General features: G+C 39.9%; 1 long non-coding RNA gene across 2 annotated transcripts in view; it reads left to right on the top strand.

Annotated features, from left to right (window-relative positions):
* The first annotated feature begins 367 nt into the window (after nucleotides 1-367).
* Nucleotides 368-18,326, top strand: part of LOC115905909 — a 156,373-nt gene continuing 138,414 nt past the window's right edge. For both annotated transcript variants that reach the window (XR_004060889.1, XR_004060888.1), the window contains exon 1: nucleotides 368-494. This is a non-coding gene — a long non-coding RNA (uncharacterized LOC115905909). The remainder of the gene's footprint in view (nucleotides 495-18,326) is intronic.

Below are 18,326 nucleotides of genomic sequence, written 5' to 3'. Positions count from 1 at the left end.
CACGCTTCCCACCGGTACGGCCGGCCCTCAGCCCGCTCCCGTTCCCCAGAGCGGCCGGGGATGGGCAAGGTTGGTCCAGCCCCGCGCGTTACCACCACCAGCCCCCTCTGCCGGGGCTGCAGCGCGTCCTGGAGAGCCCGCGGCGCTGCCCGGCGGGGACAGCGGCCGCGGGGACAGCAACCGCGGGCACAGGGGCGGCACGGCCCCGAAGCGGCTCCCGCTGCCCGGAAGCGGCCCTGCCGCGCGGAGCGGCTCCCATTGGCCCGTTCTCGTCACGCCGTCCCGCCTCCTCGGCGCGGCGCGGGCGGCCATTGGCTGCGGGCGGTGCCAGTCGGCGAGGGCGAGCTCCGCCGGTGCCCGCGCTGCGCTCCCGCGCGGCGCGCGCTCTGCCGGCTGGTGCGGCTGCGGGCGGAGCAGGGATGCGCCCCGGCTGCGGGAGCGCGGTGCGGAGCGGCGGCAGCAGCCCGGGTGGCCGAGGGCGGCGAGTGCGGCCGGTAAGGTCCGGTGAGGGATGCCTGTCCTCGTGCTCATCCCTTGCGTACGGTGCCGAAGGGGCGGCTGGCAGCGCCGGGCAGCGGTGCCGGCACGGGCGGAGCAGCGAGCGGGCGGGATGCCGGGATGCCGGGGGCGGCCGGTGGCGCTGGGCCGCGGCGGGCAGGGGTCGCGGGCGGGCGCGGTCCCCCACCGCCCCTCGCCGTGCCCTTCGGCGCGGGGGTCCCCGGGCGGGACCGGCGGTGCGGTGGGAACTTCGTCTGCCCCCGCCCGGCTGGCGGCGGCCGGCGGTGCCTGCGGGCGCCGCGGCGGGGGGCGACATCAGCTCTCCGGTAGGGGCTGCGGCGCTGCCCCTCGCTCCGCCGCCTCGGGAGGGCCGCCGAGCGGTGCCGCCGAACGGTGGCCCGGCGTTGCCGGCGGGGATGCCGGCTGGAAAGGCGGCGTGGCGGGTCCCGGCGGCGGCGCTGCCCCGGGCGCGGCTGTGTCCCCTCGGTAGCGGCAGCGCGGACGCGCCCCGGGCCCGCGCTGGGGGCGCTGAGCGCGGCCGCGCTGCTCTCGGGGCGGCGGGCTGAGCTTCACCCTTCGAGGGAGGATTCTACTCGAAGGGTTCCCGGACGCCCGGCGGGGAGAGTCACTCCAGCGGAGGCGGCAGCGATGGTGGTGTGGCCGCAGACTGGATCTTAAAGTTGTTAACGCAGTTAGCTCAAAGAAAAGTTATTTTAAAGTAAGCGTATCGGTGACGGCTGATACATGACCACTGGCTATTGAGACGGAGGAATTAGAAAGAGGAAATCCCGTTTATCCCTATGCACTCCTTTCCATTGTTCTTCAACCTACTGTACTTTTAGTGATAAAGGCAATACTGGAAGGCTTTGAAGTGTTGTCTAATCTTGTTAATTTAGATAAAACAGCCTTTAGATGTTCTGTAGAGATGTCGTTGTAAACATTAAGTATCTTGATTATATAACATTTCAAGGATTCTGCCAGGATGTTGCCAGACTTTGTGATGAAGAACCTGATCTTCCAGTCATGGAAATAAAGAGGAGTTTTGACATTGATTCAGTAGGAAGCAGGATAGTATCCACAATTAACAGAGCAAGAGAAATTAATTCATGTTACCTGTTGGTTATTTTGCATCTCTTGGGTTTGGGTATTTTAAACATTTAAACACTGTCTGCAGAAAATGTAAAGAGCATTTAGTTTGATTCGGGTTTTTTTTTTTGGTTCCTCTGTACCGTTACATTTCCTGTTCTACTTTCTAGGATGGTATTGATCTTGTTCACTCTTTCTTGATAGAGTATTCTGATTAGTTAGTTATAAGGACGTGTTCAATCACATGATGCATAATGTGCATTTCTGAATGTGCATTTTCAGAAATGTTTTAAATCATGACAGATGCAAGGGTGAATAACCAGTGCAAACACCATTGTAACATACATCCCTGCTTTGGGGAGCTGAAGCCTATTTCTACAGCTGTGGGGAAGGCACAAGTAAAAGATTTGAGGTGTGGAATTTAGAGCTGACACAGGTTAAATATTGTTCCCTCCCTGCACAGTTACCCACTAAATAACATTTTTGACAGAATGTAAATTGCTAATGAAATTTCAGTTCCTGTACATTTCTAATTCTGGATAGATCTATACAGGTTCAGCAAATGTCATAATGTCAAACCAGTTTTTCAGAAACCTGATTTAGTTAACCTGATTCAGTGTCATCAGAGTATTTTAGATTACAGTAGAGAACAACCCTCGTCCAGGTATGTCTCACACAGCCACGATGCAATGTCTGAGATGCACTCAGTTTTGCTCATCTGCCTCATAACATCACCCATTCTTTCCTTATGTGCTTTTTTAGGAAAGAAAATCCCAAATTTTTTGGTTGCTTTGTGGAAGAGAGCAGTGAAATCTTTATAGATTTCAGGCTGAAAACACTAAGTTTTCCCCCCACCTTGCCTTGTGAGTGACACCAAAATTTAATCTAAAAATTTAGTTTGTGAGTGGGTAAACTGTAGAACCTTCAGCACATGAGCAGACTGTATTTGTGACAGTCATTTCAGTGGGGTTGTTCCCAAGAGAATATGCATGCAGGAGAATGTATGCCAATGTATTTGCTACATCTTTCTCTTAAATACCTTTTTTCCATGCACAATTCTGAGGAAATCTTTTGTAAAACATCAAAATGTTTCAATGCTGTCATTTCAGAAGGGTGCTCGATTCAGTGTTTATTTATCTTCTTTGTCTGTAAGTAAATAATGAAACTTTTTGGAGCAGCAATCATTCCACCACTAAAGTCAATATAAGTGTATTAAGTATTTGCTTGTTAAAAAATATTAATCAGCTGTAGACTTATGAATATTAATAAGTATTATAGTTACATAATGCTCATACCTAGTTAAAAGTTAGAGAAAAATGCAGAAGTTTCAAAATTTTTAGCTTGCTTTTCATGGTTTTCTTCTATATAAAAAAAAATTAGTCCATCTGTATGCCTCCCAACAGGAGATATCCTGAGTTTTCCTAAGCTGCTTTTGTACTAGTAATTTTTACAGGGTAGTTTCACTATATGTCACATAATAAGAAATCTGGAACTGAAGCAGTCGATTCTGTCATGTTCTCCACCCTGTTGCTTATTTAGTTAAATAGATAAAGATGGATAATAAAATATTATTGGTGTAATTTGCCATGACTAGTAGGAAGATTATTTCTTTTGATACAGCTAGGGAAAACAAGTGGTATGCTTTTTAGAACTAAGTGTATTTCAGAAATAAGTACATATGTACATTCAGTTGAACCAATGAAGAGATGCAGAAGGTCGGGGAAAAGATGAATGAATGATGCATCTCCTAGTTGTTTTAGATTATACAAATGGTACACTGATCTGTTTGGAAAAGCCTATGCTGCTTTTGAACTGCAGTTAAAATATGGACTTATGGCTGTTAGCTCAGTCTCCATCAAACACAGCAGCTCTAAATGCTGATGTGTGGCAGCTGTGCAGAACTCCAGACACACAGAAGTATAAAATGCCTCAGCACCCAAGTGTTCCCTTTGTTGCTTACCCACAGGCCTCAGATGTTTCCAAGCAGTGACAGTACCTGCTGCTGCCTAGCAGTGCCATGGGCACAGTGACCAAGAGTGCTCTGCTTGAGCACCTCTGTCACCTGAGAATGCCTTTCAAGGAACTTAGAGAAGATACTCTTAAACAGGAGCTCAGCTCCCAGTGCTGAGAACACAGCTCCTCAACAGAGGGAGAGAGGCAAAGAGGGACAGGTCGTTCTTTGACTGACAGGCTGCAGAGATGTTGGTGGAAGAGATCAGCTTTCCCCAGCACAACCAGAAGAGAGAATGGATGTACAAGAGTCTTGGGCCTGTCTGTGCCTACTTTTAATACAGAGATGATCGAGGTGTGATAATGAATGAATTACAGATCTCAATTACAAGACACGCCTCTTCTTGTATCACTACCTAAAACATAAAATTGCCAGGTATTGCATGTATAGTGGGGAGTGGACACTTCTTAACCCTCTTGCATTCTGATTTTTGTAGCTCTCAATTAAAACTTCCAAATGAGTGAGAATAATCCAGTTATCTGCAATAGTTACTCATCAAAACTCTATTATTCCCTTAAGGATTTAAATGTGTAATTTAATGCTTATGTAAGTGTGTAATCTAATGTATCACTACAAATATTTATGAAATAAATAAATATGTATTTTTGCACTAGAAGAAGTCAGCAGACACTGGTGAGGGAGCTAATGGTGAAGAGTGCAGTGAACGAAGAAAATGCTACATAACTGAAATCTTGTGAGAATACTGTTGAGCTACATTTATTCATTTCTGTGGAGTGCATAGCATACCTTTTCCCTTTGCAGGTGTTCTGTATTATCAGTAGTCTCAAAATATTGTGATTATAATATGACTATTTAATGTATAAACAGTTTCTGTAGAGGAAGGCAGAAAACACCCAATAGATACTGGCTTTTGCACTCAATTTTTTAAGACGGCCATCTGAGCACCAGTAGGCTTTAACTATTACTGTCTTTTGAGACTTAGTTTAGTAAAAATGTGAATGACTTACATGGCTAACCTTGCTTCCCTTTGAGCAGTTCTGCAGCTCAGCTCTTTGAAGGGCTGATGTTTGTTTCTTTTGTCCCTCAGCAGGTGGCTACAGTTTCACTGAAACAGCTGATCTTGCTGTGGAACAACATCTGTGGCTTTCTGGGGTCACACTGCTTGGAGTAATGTAAATATTTCCTCCTGGGTCTGATCATTGTTTTTGTTTAAAGATACAGTACTAATTTATTGCTTAGCATAGGATGTTGTGTTGCAATTTATACTGAAGGACTGCTGTTTCTCAAATCTGACCTCCATCTTTCACAACTGCTAAGAAGCAGGGGTGTAACTTTAGTGGATTTTTCAGAGCTCAACAGAAGATGCTAAAGGCAACTGAAGTGCAGAACATCAGAAAAGCTCTGCTGGGTCAGATCAGGCGACCTTCATAGCCAGGGTTCAGTCTCTGACACAGACATTAAGGGATGCTCCTAGGGACTATACACAAACCTAGCTGTTTTATGAACCTGTTCTCTTGTACTCTTCCTGCATACTTGCTTGTCATATTACAGATCCTAGGTATGTAGCTGCTCAGTGGTTTTAGAGCCTATTTGTGGACCTGCAGACCAAGAACCTTTTCAAACTTGCTTTCAAGAATCTTTTTCAAACTTGCTGATGCTTTACTGTCTTCACAACCCCATGTGGCAGCAAGTTCCAGAAGCTTACTACTACCTTTGTAAAGAACCACTTAATTCTTTATAAACTGATGTTGTGCTAGCTTTGTGAAAGGTCCCTTAGTTTTATTACTAAAGGATTTAGCAAGCAGCTTTATGTTAGTTTATTTACCATCTTCATGACTTGATTCATCATATCTTGCTTCAGTCTTCTTTTCCGACTAAAGAGCCCCTCAAGTCTCTTCTTCTAAGGCAGGCACTCCATCCTTGTGGTATTTTATTCTCTGACTAGAGTCTGTTCTTGAGATGCAGAGACCAGAAGTACTTGAGACGTGGACGGACCAAGGTTTTATAAATGTGCACTGTCTTCTTCTCAGTGCCTTTCCTCATGATACCCAATATTTTGTTAGGGTTTTTCATGCTGTTGTACATAAGAATCTGTCAATAATGACTGCTGGATTTTTTTCTCCAGTCATTTGTCTCCTTGGTGTGTATGTGACTGAGATTATTTTTCATGAGATGTATTAGCCTACATATATCTATACTGAAACTCATTTGTCATCTTTTTGTCCACTCTGAGTCCTGCACAGTGCTTCTGGAGCTCTTTGCCACCATGGTGGCATTAGTTCTGTGCTCAAAGACAACTTCTTTTGTTTGTCTCCATTTTGCTAACAGAATCATACCTTATGAGTTTTTTGCATGTATGTCTGTGAGGAATAAAAGTGCCATGGCATATCAGACAAGGGTGTTCATAGATTTAAAATTCATTTGACTGCAACACAGGCTTTGGTTTTTTGTTGGGTTTTTGGTTTTTTTGTTTTTTGGTTTTTTTTGCACCTCAGTAAACTCAGGTTAATGCAGTGTCCAGGAATCCAGACCACATAAAACAGAAAGAAAACTCTAAAAAATGCCATTGCTAGCACTTATTCCAACTGCAATGAAAGGGGAAGTGAGAATGGTGGTATATGGTATTTGATCCATGTTGATTGCTGTTAAAGTTATTTTCAATTAAAACCAAAGAAGCTTTTAAAAATATTGGAGTGCAAAGCGATATTTACTCAAATACCTTTAATGCTTCCCTAGCCTCTCTATGGATTCAATACACAACAGCCTTAACTCCAGTGCTATCTAATTAATCACCTTTCATTTGTGAACTACATTTCATAGTAAGATGAAAATAATAACTAAAGCTTTTCTTCTCCTCCCTCCCAGTTGTATTAGAGGTTAGGCTGGAAGCCTGCCATAAGAAAGGATCTCTTCATGTTCCTTGTTCAAAGCCAGGCCAGTCATTTGACACTCAAAGCATGTCACTTGGAAAAGCTGCTGCACTGCCAACAGCACTGAGAGTGAGGTTTAAAGAAACATCAGAAATGTATTATTAGTGTGCTGTGTTACTACTTAGTATTACATAGTAATGAATGTGGTTTCACAGCAGAGTAAGTAACTCCAGCAGCCCATCTGTGATGATCCTGTTCTCCCTTCTCCCAGTCACAGTAACACCATCCTCACTAATCCTTTGCAGAACTACTTCAGCACATAAGTCTGGCAGAAGATCACTCCTCTGCCCTGGCCACTGACTTAAAAAGCCAAAACAAAAGAGAAACCCATTTCTGCCACCTTGAATCAGCTTCACAGAGGACCTTATGAAGACTGTGCAAGGGAGGACATAGAACTATGAAGGTAAATGCAAGAGGAGAGCAAGATGGTTGAACAGCAGCAGTTAATAACATGTGCTTGTCAAACCCCAGTCTGAAGTGCTGTTCTGTTTCTTGATCTATTGTTGTTCAAGTACTTGGCAGAAGTACAGGACTATTTTAGTAGGCAGCCTATTGCTTTGTTAATTTAAATATTTAGCTTAAAGAATTACATTTTACTTCCTTTGAAGAAAGGCCCCAGCTGCTCTACTACCAATTTATGAGGTCATATGCTGTGTAAATCTGGTTGTCTAAAAGACTGTTACCAACTGTAGTTGACTGCAGCAATAGGATTGTTCTTTCATTTTGTTTTGCTCTGTAATACAGTTCATCAGAACGGCTTTTTCAAATAAGCAGGTATTTAAGTACATCACAAATGTATTTCTACTACTTGATTTTTGTCATGGGTGGTTTAAAGTTATATTCCTGATCTATTAAATGGTTGCTGTTTGCTGGAATCTATAGCAACCAAAACAAGGCAGTTTGCCAAAGAAAAAGGTTTGGTGTATTCCATTTGCATGGTGTGCTTGAAACCCACTCAGTGCTACTTCATGACAAGCATGTCCATGTGCACAAGTAGCTGCAAAGTCAAAAGTGCTTTCTGTTGGCTGACGCAGCTCAAAATTAGTTTAGTGAGCTCACGGTAGCCTGCAAGGATGTCAGGGATGGACACGAGCACTGTCAGCCTGCACAGTCTTTTCCTCCAGTACTGACAGGCCACAGAGGTGATAACTGCTGAATACATTTGGCAGCAGTGATAGAGCAGTGCCAAATGTGCTGCTTATCTGCCTTAAACAGACTATCATTGTAAAAAGTGGAACTTGTGTTCCATTGTTCAATTGTGACAATATCTTCTTGTGTTAAGATGTGTGCATTTATCTAACATTTTTATAAGATATTTCAGAATCATCAGCCAAATTTTACTAGAGTCTTCTGTAGAAAAAAATACTCAGCTGTAGGTACAATGGTACATGTAAATTAAGCCACACCATTGTGGGCATCCAAAAAATATTCTACTAAGTTAATTTCTTTCATATGTATACTTTTTAATAAGGTCTGTTAGGCAGCTAGTAAGAGTGGCATTACTACAGTGTACTATGAAAATCTATTATATTAATGTTTACCTAAAGCTTTCAGCATTTGCAATATTTTTCCATGTAGAAAAATAATACATTTAACTTGGATTTCAGACTTTGTAGTAAAGCAAATGGTTTTGCTTTCTGCCAAGCTTTTGGGTATGCTAGATTTTTCTTAAAAGGCCACAGAAAATGCACCTAAGTGCAAATATAATCATAAACCAAATTCTGTTGTATGTAGTTTATACTGTAATTCCTTAAAATAAGCTAGGCAGTAACAAAGCACTGCTAAAAGTTGGCAGTGCTTTATTACTGCCTAGCTTATTTTAAGATTCAAATATATGAGGTTTTCATCACAAGAATTAAACTTCAAATGAAAGTTTCTCACCAAGTTAGTGGCAACTAGGATATGTTGAGTCTGATGTCTCTAATGTACTTGTTTGGGATTCACCTCTACCCAATCAGTTTGTTAAAGAGCACATTACTTCTTCTGCTCTGAAATACTTTTACACAAATATTTTGCAGTATTGCAGCTAAGGTGAAAAAATGTTTTGTAAACCCTGAAGAGACTGGCCTCCTTGCTGGTGATTTTCACGTGCAGATTTCAGATTACTGTACAAAGTCAAACATTCCCATTGATTAACCAGGCATTGAACTGGGCCAGAAAAGTCTGGAATAGAATTTGAGCATCTAGTTTGGATCATATTAAACATTTCACATGGAAGATATACTGCTGCTGGGGAAAAGTTTTTATTCTATCTAGTTCATGAAATTACAAGTCAATGGGAGCAGTATTCAACATATTATGTCCTAATTACAAGTGAGGAGGATTTTATTGGTATCTTATTCTGAATATTTCTTAGGAAAAATAATTTTTTTTTTTTTTTGCTCATGTGTGCATGAACATAGAGGCATCAAACAAAATACTAGTTAAACTAAGAACTAATTTGTAGAAGTTCTGTACTGTTTATTCATTTGTAATAGGAAAATTAAATAAATTAAACTAAACACTTCTGTTATTGCTGCTGATCCCAAACATAAATAGACTCAATTCTGTTGAGAAGTTCCAAAACAAGATGTTTACTATGAATTGGTTTTTTAGAGAAGAAACAGTAATTCTTTGTCTTCAAGATTGGGTATTGATACCAGGTGAAGTCCCCTGCAAACTGATTTTGGTACTGCAGCTCACATTCTAAAATGGCTCTTTATCATCTGACACATTGAGAACTTTAATCTTATGAACTATCATGACAAAAGTAGGTAGCAGGAGAATTTAAAAGTAAAAGCAGAAAAGCTCACCTGCAGGTTCTGGGAAAGTCATGCATCAGCTGTCCACTTGCAGACTTTTTTTTAATTTCAGTTTTCTGAAACAAAATTCAATAATTCTTTTAAGAATGTAAAATATAAAATGACACTGCAAAACAGCTCAGTAAAAATTCACAGAAAATAACTGAGTCAAAAGTAATAGGCTTTCCTCTGAAGGTGTTACACTTGTACTGGGTATCAGGCTATGCATCAAGTCATAGTAAAACGTGTAAATGAATGTGGATGATGCAGCAGAAGCGGTCCATCATACAACAAGCAGTCACAGTTGGCTTCTGCTAGGTTTTGTTTGCCTTGCAAGGACTTATCAGAACAAAGACAGCCCACCTGGAGATGGAAAACTTCCCTGAGCCTCTGCCTGCTGCTGCATTTCGCCAGTGGCTTTTGACTGAGGCTCTGACTGTTGCTGGCTGGGTTATGGCAGATCACTCTGGCTGGCTGTCCTGGGATCACAGGTCCACTCAGAGGCATGCACCAAGGCACAGGAGTTTGAGCCTTGGCCAGATTTTATATCATTTTAAATGATACATTACTATATTAACCCCAAAGTCTGGGGAAGTCATATATCAGGTAATGTATCCCAGCTGAGGTCACCTGGAAATCATCTCCCTCATAATTTGAAAACGGTGAGAAAGGAAAATTTCTTTATAACCCATAAAAGTAAGCAACCTACAAGTGCTAATCAATCTTGTCTTTTGTAAACTATGTCCCTGTTTTCTGAGCAGCCACTCAGCCAAGTTACTGCATGCTTTCCTTTTGCTGCTAGAGATGAGTTTGAGGTGATTGCTCTGTAGAGACACTTCTGGCATGAGCAAACAAGTCAGTTACATCTGAGCAATTCCTATGCACTTTCTACAGTTGTCAGTGAAATGAAGACTCAGACCTGTTGAAATTTTTGTGTAAGACCTTTTGGGCTCAGGTGGTTTTGACTGCATGTGACCTCATATTTTGGACCTATTCAGAATTACTGTTAATGCAGTTCTTGCTATCAAGATACCAGTAAAGGTTCTGTGTGTTTTTTCCAACTTTTATAGATCTACCCAAACTTTTTAAAATTAAGGTGGTTTTCCCATCTTTCAAACTATCAATTTTTATGTTATTGGGCCAAGGTTCCAGGGTGAAGTTCAAGGACACTTACACAACATGCGATTGTTTGAAAGTAATTTTTAGTCATGGTTTTAACAACATGACTTCAAGCAGCTGTATTAAAAATACCCGATTTTACATTTTAGAAAGTGTTTTGTAAGTCTCTTATAGAAAAAACATGTTTGTCAGGTAGAACAAAGCAGTTACCAACTTGTATGTTGAAACATCCTCTGAATAAAAAGTGTGATGATTAATACCAGAAATCAGTTTTGGTATCAGTTATAGTACAAATGCTTTTTGTAAAGAAACAGTCTGTGAGACTGAGGTGTGTGTAGAACACGTTAAGAAGATTGCACACGGTGCAGCACACACATGGTGTCAGGTTTGCCTCCTGGATTCCCTGCTGCTGTGAACACCACAGCAGATTTGCTCAGGCCAGAGATAATCAAAGCAGCAGTCCTGGCTGGACAGGGTGGATCTGTTGCAGTCACATTATGCACATGGCATGGCCAGAACTGGTTGGTCCCAGCCACTAGAGAGCAGCTGGGAGAGCAGGATGAGATCTGCTGGGTTGGGAAGTATTTTTAGGTGCAGGGACATACACGGGTACCTGGTGGCACTTGTACTTGCCTGCCTGGGTGAAGTTCAAGGACACTACAGCTGGGTCCCCTGGCTGAGCCTTTGCCAGTGGCACCACAGTTGTGTGAGGACACTACGGACGCAAGTGGCTGTTAACTGGTTTTGTGACAGCCTACTCCTCTTGCAGAATCTCACACACTCAAGTGTGGCCTAGAAGTTCCAAAGTGACAGTAAAAATACTGATCAGAAGTTTAGTTTCAACATTTCTCAGTTCAAAAATAATCCAAATATGCTGTATATGTATTTATGCAAGCCTACATTGTTAATCTGTTATGTTGTCTTGTGTACTACCTCACAATTCTGTAACTGCTTCCATTTTGTACTTGTTGTTCTTACACTGCAGGATTTCATAAGTCACTGGATGATGTTTTTGCCTGATTTGTCAAGAAGGGCATGGTACTAATAACAGTATCTCTTCTTTGTTATCTGATAGACTATTTTAATGGAGGAAAATAAAGTAATTTGTTTAACTTTCATATATTTTCATTGTTGAAAAATAAAATGTTGATCTTTTGAAGATGATGATCACATCTTTCATATGTAAAACCATAAAGATTGTTGTAATCTTAGTTTCTTTTACTATACAGTAGCTAGATAAGAATGTTAATGTTAGATGTATAAGTACCAGGTTATCTCATAGGATATTCAAATTTTTGAGTTGTTTTCTCTTTCAGAAGACAAAGACTTATAGTATCTTGCAGTTCTAATAGGTGGTAGTATGAAAGATAACTAAAAGAGCCATGGAGATGACATGTGGCATTTATAAAATAATGAAACCCAGATTGGTTGAATTGAGGCCTTAAACCTGGAAGACTGTTTCTTTCTTTAACTAGTAAAACTTAGGCTAGAAATTTTTCAATGAGATGCAATGACATGCTCAAAGACAAATAGATTTTTCTGACTCTCTAAGTAATACAGTTATATTGTAATGAAAATGCAGGAGGTGTTCCCTGTGAAGCACAGCACTAATATTTCATGTATAACCAATATGCAAGTGATTAAATTGCTTTACAAGCAAAGGTTCGTAGCATGGTAACAGGAAACATTACAAGCTAATATTGCCTCTATCTGAAGATGAATTGTTTTGTGCTAATGAAATATTGTAATAACCTTGCACACCTTTAGAGAAGAACATCAACTATAGCTCTCTGGAGTTATTCTTCAAACAGTATAATTACTCTACTTAAATAATTTTTATGCAAAGAACACTTAAAGTAAACAGAACCATAAGAATGAAATGACCATATTAAATGTTAACAAATGCATAAAAGGTGGGCTAGTATATAAGTATGCAGATAGAAAAAAAATATTTTTTCAAAAGTAGAAGTAGTTGATTGCCAAGTGGGTTTCACATTAATGTCCTTATTCAAAGCCCGCTGGAACAACTAAAAGTGATCTCCAGCAACTCAGTTAAATTCAGTCAGTCTTAAGTTCCTTCCCCTCTTCCCTAAGAATGAAAAGCCAGGACCTCCCTGAATTTCAGTGAATCCAGTTTTCAGGATTTAGGTAGCTTCAGTGTATTTAACAGCTCTCTTTAGAACACAGTGTTGCAAAGATTTATACTTTCCTTTTCCACAAAAACTGTAGCCTGGCACTACATCAGGATAGTATCTGTACTGAATTTGTTTACTTCCAGGAACATCTTGCTCAATTTTTGCACTATATTTGCACTGAAAATAATGAGAGAGATTAAAAAGTGGAAACTGTGTGAGTGTGGGTGAGAAATTTAATTTGGCAATAGAGGTAATATAAGTTGACATTAATTTTAAGGTTCTAAAGGAGATTTGAAACAAAATGGTATGTTCTGTTTTATAAGGATAGTTTGAACATTGCTAGAAAGCTTGTATATTATTTTTTGGTTTTCTCTGAGTGTAAAGTTTGCAAAACTGTTTTTATTTTTTCTCTTCTGATCCAGCTAGATTTTCATACATGGGAAGGCATGCCACATCCATATGTTCCTTGTTCCTTTAAAATACGTAGCTCCCTCATCATTTGGGGCGTTCATATAACCCAGGTATTTATTTTCATGAGGAAATTCAGAATTGAACTAAAAACTGTTACCTACAGATTTTTGTGCCTATTAGCTTAAAAGGAAAACAGTCTGCCCCCTCTACTTGCTACATTATATAGTGGTATGACAATAGTTCTTTTAATTAGGTCATTAAGACATATACAGAAGACTTGGCAGACCTAAATTACAGAAATGTCACAGAAAAGTCAATAGGATGTTTGTTCATGAAATGAGAATCTTGCTGAATGAAAGATTGTACTGCTACTAATAAAACTGCATCAAAGTTGAATTCATAACACACTACCAGCTACACCGTATTGATGGAAATGCAGTTTGAACTCCAATGTTTTCTCAATATGGAAGTGATGAATACATGGCTCTAACAAAAATGCCTTTTTTTGTGCCAGGTAGCTACCCAGTGACTGAAGATGGGTACCTTGGTTCAGGAATTGGGCATGTGAGTTAGCACTGTTCTAACCAGGATTTATTTCCATGGCATTTTATTAAATATGCCAATTTATGTATAGTATTTGACTTCACGTGGTGGTGACACAGGACTTCTTAGAAAGGGCCCTGTTCTAGGGTCATGTAAAAAATTGGCATAAACTTGTATGTGAATTTCATTTACACTTGAGCAGGGTCAGTTTCACTAAAGGGTACCAAGGAAGATGCTTGAAGTGTAGTCACGTAAGACATGCTTTGATTTTTATCAGAGGTATCTGTCAACAGAGTAGGGGTGGTTGCTGTCCTGTTCAAGTGAAAGGACAGATTTAATTCTCTTCAGAGGTCTGTAACAGTTCCCAAAACAGAATTTCCTGAAGGGAAAGGACAATGCTGTTCTGCTTTTGCTATTTGCTGTGGCTAGCTAACAGGTGCTGTTTGCTCTTCTGTCCTAGAACTGCTGTCTTTCTGACTGTGCACAGGGCTGCATGCCAGTGGAGGCTGATGTAGATGAGTACAAAAATAGCAAACTAGCCTCTGCCTAAATGTGCTAACCTGAGAAGGCTTGGCTTCCACTGGGGAAGTTAAGTATCTGCTGTAACACCCTTTCCCTCGCAGAGGCAAGGAAATTCCTAAATATTGGTGGAGGGTTCTGTTCATTTATGAAGCATTAATGAGCTGTTATTATTCCGCTATTACCTTTAAAATATTTTATGGTGTGTTAAAATCAATAACAATGTCACAGCAGCCACATCTTATTCACGAGGTGTGATACATGAGCATGAGGCTAGTTGTTTTTAAACAAGGACTAATTGCTGTCTCTCCCCAGATATTAAGTAAGTTCACTTAAATAGATTCTGGATGACACAAGAAGCAATAGTCTACTTAAAAGCTTATAGTTCTTTGAAAATAATTGCAATTCCATTCAGTATGTGAATAGTGAAAATCACAAAAGACTTCAGCGTTCCACAAAATAAATCCAGGGTCTTCACTCTTGCCAGCATGCTGGGAGTTACATTTTCCACCTAAAATGGATTTCTAGCTCATGATTATAATTCTTGTATAAATGGTTAGTTTTTATTGGAAGATATTTCTTGGTTTGGAAAAATACTATTTTTTCCTTGGTGCTAAAATCATTGAGGTGGAAGGTTTGCAAAAGAAACTTCAGCATCAGAACCCAAATGAGGCAAAGGGCTAAAAACGCATCTTAAGGACCATTAGTCACAACAGTTTGAGGTGACAGTCACCAAGATGGTTTTATATATGAAGTTCATCAAACAGAAAGTTGGTTTCTTTAGCTGGAAAAAAATGCCTAAAGGGGTATATTTTTGCTGCAGTTGCTAGGGAGCAGCTTACACTGTATCTGTGGGATATAATGTGAGTCATGTAAAATGCACTATGCTGATAATTTACCTCAGAGCGGTTAAAGCTGAATATTACATTCACAGAGCACATCTCATTGTACAAAAAATGAAGATGAGATGAATGTTCTGAGTAATGTTAGGTGACAGAGCCACAGTGGTATACAAGGCACAGTACACATGTCAGTCAGCTGACAGGAGCATGTCAGTGCTACAGGATCCTTAGGTGGGGCTGTGATTAGGTGAGCAGAAAATTAATACATTGCCTAGATGGGAGAAAAGAGCACCACAGAGAAGTAAAACCTGTGTTTTCATGTATTTGACAGATCTTTGGAATGAACAAAGTCCTGAGAATCCCAAATAGTGTAGTCTTATTTTAAGGCCAGCTCACTTGACTGGCAGTCTGTGCTACCAGTAGCACGTTGTTTAACAAAATGAGGATGGGTAAATCAGGGGGGATCTGAGTAGCCCCGCTCCAAAGTGAAAATGCATTTGGAAACAAAACTGCTCAGCTATGAAATGTCATCTGTAATATAAACTTCTGTAATTACTTGGTTACAGGACTTTGTTATTTTATTTCAGAATCTGTCAAATTGGAATTATTTTGGTTGAAAACACAGTTTTAACAGTCCAATATTATTAAAACTGTAAATGCAATACATAAATTATACAGCTATAACACTGGATATCTGCCTTTATAGCAAGTATTAAGCATTTCCAAAAATTATCACAATATAGCTATAGATTTCCATTTTAATATAATAGTTAAAATCTCACCAATATTTTTTCCTTACTGCATCAATACAGTGATACTGTCTGTTAATTGCTTCACTCATTTAAGCACTGGTACAAGTTTGTCTCACATACTGTACACAGATTGAGTGTGTTTTCCTCAGCAATTACTGCATTTGTTCAAAGTGAATTAGAAAATCAAAACTGTTAGAAATACTCTTTAATTAGATGATTAAAGAGCCCAGCAAGTAGTGTGATGTTCAGATAAAAACAAAAGGTATTCTTTAGCATTTTTAGGCCATGGTAGAATTCAGACAGGACATGACTTGTACTGTGCCACGAAAGGGCCTGCTGTTTCTTGAAATCCTGTATGGCAAATATTTATAGTTTTCAAGTAATTTTATCCTTCCAGGCTCAGCTGCCTCACCTTGAAAGATGCTTTCAATAAGCAATCTCACAGTAAGCTGTCTGAAAACATGATGCTATTCCTAACAACAATCTGAAACCCATTGGCCTTGGCCTTCACAAAACTTTGTGAACAGATACTATCAAAATGCAGCTGAAATGAATGAAGTTATGTACACTAGCTACCCTAGCCAAGGATTAAAAAACCTCTTTCATGATCTGCTTTTGCAATTTATTGACTTCTCACCTTTTCTAAATGTTAGAAGGGGTTTTTTTCCTTCTCTAGTCAGCCTTTGACTCTTCCAACAGTTTAGCTCCTCTTAAGTTCTTCATAAAGGTCCAACTTTTTTTTCCCGAAGACAACTTTTGATATTGAAGAAACATCTCAAATTGATTCCAAAGGCTCTGTTCACAGTACAGTCTTTAAGTGATACCTCCTTTTGAATAGATTTGTTCCCCATGCATTGTTCCGAGAAGCAGTTTCTAATTTCTGAAATGTTTCTTTTTAAATAAAATACAATAACTTCCCTCTGTAGTTTTTAGATTTTTTATATAATTGATTAGATTTTTATAATCTGTAATTATTATATACAGTCACATGTTTCTCACTTAGCTGTTTGGGTTTGCTTTTGTGAATGAAGGATGTAAAATTAATAATTCAAAAGAGAACATGACTAGACATTGTAATTGCTGTTGTATATAATTGTCTGCTATCCCACTTTTGTTCTACTTCACTTCTGAAATAGCATAATGCATTTCTGTTAGTAACACAAAGAAAAATATTTTGTAAAGAAACAGTCTGAAAATATTTTAATCTATCTCTTAAAATACGAAGTACATTATTTCTATTCCTTCTTTCCTTCTATTCAATTTAAGTGTTCAGACTTGCACAATGGGCATGGGAAACACCAAGGCACAGTCAAATACTTTTGCTTTTCTTGGTACAATGAAAATATCTACCTAGGTTATTTTAAATGTCTGTTGTTGCTTATCTCCCAGTGATAATTTTTTTCAGTTGAAATGTTTGGTACTTACAAGAAGATTGCTGGGATTTTTTACCAGTAATGATCCTAATACCCATATAAACAGTTTCTAAAATAACCTTGAAAATTCTGTATAAAAGCTACCTAGGACTAAGAGATTGTTATGCATTCTTTCTGAAGCATTAGAGCAGCAAGAAAATCATTAATTGTAGTTTGGCATTTTTCAAGTCCTTTTCTTCCCCCCGGAAAATGTCTATATTTAACATAGCAGATGGGAAGTTGCACCTCTGCTACAACTTCTTTGTATTAGATTTATAGTTTTCTTTCCAGCTAACTTAACTCTGTGGAAAGGACAATTGCATTGGGCTTTTTTTACAAACCTGAAGCAGATTTGATGCAAAGTACTGGATCCAAATGGCTAATGTCTTATGGGAGGAAGGGGCAAAAGTTGGAAAATAAATCTAGAACTGGAATATAAATGTTTAAATGGGATGTAATTTGCCCATTCTAAATCACAGTGTTGTCTGGATCTCTCAGTCATAAATTAAAATCTATTTTTTTCTGAAGTCCAGCTCTAATTTCTTAGCACATTTTTGTAAAACTAGGCAAAATTTTGTTCTATCTTGTTTAAAAACAACCCTTTCAGTCTGAAAATGCTACATGAGTTTTCAAATATTCACAGAGACCATACCCAATCTTACATAATGAAATATTATTTTTCTTTTATGTCTGTTGCCATGGTTTAAACCCAACCAGCAACCAAATGTCACACAGCTGCTCAGTCACTCCCCCACCGGTGGGATCAGGAGAGAATCAGAAGAGTGAAATTTGGAAAATTCATGGGTTGGGGTGAAGGCAGTTCAGGAGGTGAAGGAAAAGCTGTGCACACCAACAAAGCCAAACAAGGCCCTCACCCTGGGAGCAGCAGCTCCCATGGGCAGGCTCAGCCCCTTCAGGACAGCCAGGGCTGCACCACACCTCACAGTGACTTGGGGAGATGAATTCTGTGATTCCAATTGTCCCCCTTTTCCTCCTTCTTTCTCATCTTTCTATGCTGAGAATGATGTCACGTGGTCTGGCATGCTGCTTCTGCTCCTTTAATAAATATCTATAGATAGTGTGTCTGAGCTGGCTGAAGTGCTGTGTCCATTCAGTTAGTTTGGCTGGTTTACACCACATACAATTTTAAATGTCCAGAGGTAGCAATTGTGTGACCAGTGGAGGAATTCAGAGCTGTAATTTCAAGGTAAAATCATGACCTCTTTAGTGCCATATATTCTGTAGTCTTAATGTTACACTGTTCCTGATGAACATCTTACCTAGACAGTACCTGCATGTTTACAAAAGGCTGAATGCACTTAGGGCT

The sequence above is a fragment of the Camarhynchus parvulus genome, chromosome 7 (assembly GCF_901933205.1).
Source record: "Camarhynchus parvulus chromosome 7, STF_HiC, whole genome shotgun sequence".
Classification (NCBI taxonomy): domain Eukaryota; kingdom Metazoa; phylum Chordata; class Aves; order Passeriformes; family Thraupidae; genus Camarhynchus; species Camarhynchus parvulus.
This window is presented reverse-complemented; position numbering and strand designations above follow the sequence as displayed.